Below are 2,944 nucleotides of genomic sequence, written 5' to 3'. Positions count from 1 at the left end.
CCTGCCTCTCTCTAGCATCAGGCCACAGGTTTTCTTCAACGTCACATCTAATGTTTTCTCTTGCCATGCACCTGGGGAAGAACCTTCTGGAGTGCCTTATCCATCCCTGGCAGTCCTCTGGACTCGTGTCCTCACATCCGGCACGCATGGCTTCCAAAAGAGACATTTGGTCATGTGGGTGGTGACCAAACACTTTGCACCTCCAGGCAGAGAAAAACTCCTCTATTGGGTTGAGAAAGGGTGAATATGCAGGCAGGTACAAAACCATAAATCTGTGATGTGCTGCAAACCAATCTGTGACAGCTGCAGAGTGGTGAAAAGCAACGTTATCGCAAACTATGACAAAAACTTGGGGGTTTCTTACTGGCTCCCCCTGTTCTGCTGGCACTAGCTGAGCATAGAGCTGTTCTAGGAAAGCTATAAGCCTTTCTGTGTTGTATGAGCCAATGAGTGGTGTGTTGAGAAGCAAACCATCATTGGCCATTGCAGCACACATGGTGATATTTCCCCCCCTTTGGCCTGGAACCTCCACAGTGGCCCTTTGACCTATAACATTCCTTCCTCTGCGCCGTGTTTTGGCAAGGTTAAATCCAGCTTCATCAATAAATACAAATGAATGTGGTCTTTCCAGTGCTTCCACCTCCATTACTCTCTGAAAAACAGTAAGTGCACAGTTTTACTGTAGAAATGCTAGTGTTTTTATTTACTGTAAATATTTTGTATAGCTGTGTACTTAACCTCAGACGTCTTACCTGGACATATTGGTATCTTTGCTCTTTTACCCGTTCGCTGTTTCTCTCGAACGGTACAGTGTATAACTGTTTCATTGTAACTTGGTGTTTCTTTAGGACTCGAGCAATAGTTGTTGTGCTGACAGAATTAACGTTTTCAAATATATCATTATCAGCCAGCACTCTATATTGAATCTCCCGCAGTTTTATTGCATTGTTGACAACAACCATGTCAACAATAGCATTTTCCTGCGCATCTGAAAATATTTTTCCTCTTCCCCCTGTTGGGGGCAGCCTTTGGGTCCTGTTGTAAAAATATATTTTACAGTCAAACTTACTGTAATATATATCTGTGTAAATATTCTATAATTGCAATACAAAATAGATTCCTGTAATGTTTTCATTTACTGTAAGGATGTAACTCTCACCTGTTTGCATGATGGAAAATTCGCATTACAGATGCCACTGTGGATCTTTGCAGATTGGGTTGCACCCTCAACCCTGCCTCTCTCAATGAGAGACCATGGTTCACGACATGGTCTATAAGTGTAGCCCTTATTTCATCTGAAATAACAGCTCTTTGTCTTCTTTGTCTTCCTCCACGCATCCGCCCTCTCCCTGCCACCCTTCTCCCTCCACGAACCCATCTTCCTTGTTCCATTTCCAAAATGAGTCTTTCTGAGCTCTACCTATATATACTGTAATATGTGTGTGTGTTCACTAACAAGTCTAAAACAAGACACCTGCTTAGCCTTTCAGCTGAAATTGCAATCAGCAGTGTTTGAAAGGCACAAGGCTGAAATCTATTCCGTTTTGAATGTGGGGTTCACAGTTTTGACAGCAGTGTGTTAGCATTTGAACAAAGTGCTGTAAATCCACAGTGTTGTGCAGGTTGTGGTTAAAGTCATGGGATAAGTGTGTAGAGTTTTGAAAACTGTGTTCAAACAATGAAAAACGAACTAGAGTTTGGTCCACATGAACTGCTGCTGTGCAGACTGTAGTTAGAGTTTTGCACATGTGACTCCAGTTGTGTCCACTGTCGTTTATCAATCGAAAAAAACTGTAATGTAATAATAGTGGTATTGCATATAATAAACTGTTATAGGCCTAGACAAAGATGACCTGTTATAGCCTAAGCCATATGATGCTGAAATGGCTGTACTAAAGGCTGTGAAACTGCAGAAGTGGCATTTGTTGCCTGTTTATGCTGTAGAGCTACAGTGTTGAGCCTCATGCTTAAGGCCATCTGACTGCAGGGCTGAGTAATACATCTGTTAGGAGAATGTGTCACTTTGTAAAGGGACTGACCCTAATAAGAACTGATGAGTTGGCAAGTTGTGTAATGAGTATGAGTGTGCGGAGGATCCTGAAGCTGTAGTCCTTTCTGTAAGTGTGTGTGTGTTTGTGTGTGTGTGTGTGTGTGTGTGTGTGTGTGTGTGTGTGTGTGTGTGTGTGTGTGTGTGAGCACTTGCGCACGTGCATGTGTGTGTGTGTGTGTGTGCGTGTGTGTGTGTGTGTGTGTGTGTGTGTGAGCACTTGCGCACCTGCTTGTGTGTGTGTGTGTGCGCGTGTGTGTGTGTGTGCGTGTGCGTGTGCGTGTGCGTGTGCGTGTGCGTGTGTGTGTGTGTGTGTGTGTGTGTGTGTGTGTGTGTGTGTGTGTGTGTGTGCGCGTGCGTGTGCGTGCAAGGACAGGATCCCCACCAGAACAGGAACGTGTACATCCATATCTGCCAGAGAGCAGATGGTAGCCCTGTCCTCTGTCCTGTATGACCCAATAGACCCACCCCTGGTAAATACAGGCTAGGAGGTTCTCTCCATGTTTAAAAATAACCAGATCTATGTTCTTATATGAGGGGTTATTATGGCCACTGTGGGGTTGAGGATCTCTCTCATTTTCTTCTTGTTAGCAGTTTTCTAAATTTGACCCCATAGAAAGTCTGTCTTATTATTCCATCAAGCTGTATCCACACTTTATCTGCAGTGCAAACCTCACTTTCTCACAGTACTTCACACACCACAACACAGTACACATACACATGCTGTTCTGTAAATTTCCTTTGCCGTTGTTGAAGCATTCAGGAACAGTTATCCAAACTGGGTTCTGTAGAATCACTGATGTGGAAGTTTTGTTGGAAGAAGTAGCTAAGGACTGCCATCTAATGGGCATTGAATAAAAAAGTCCCATCAAAGTTAGAAGATGTATATACCAATAC

The sequence above is a fragment of the Oncorhynchus clarkii genome, chromosome 20 (assembly GCF_045791955.1).
Source record: "Oncorhynchus clarkii lewisi isolate Uvic-CL-2024 chromosome 20, UVic_Ocla_1.0, whole genome shotgun sequence".
Lineage (NCBI taxonomy): Eukaryota > Metazoa > Chordata > Actinopteri > Salmoniformes > Salmonidae > Oncorhynchus > Oncorhynchus clarkii.
This window is presented reverse-complemented; position numbering follows the sequence as displayed.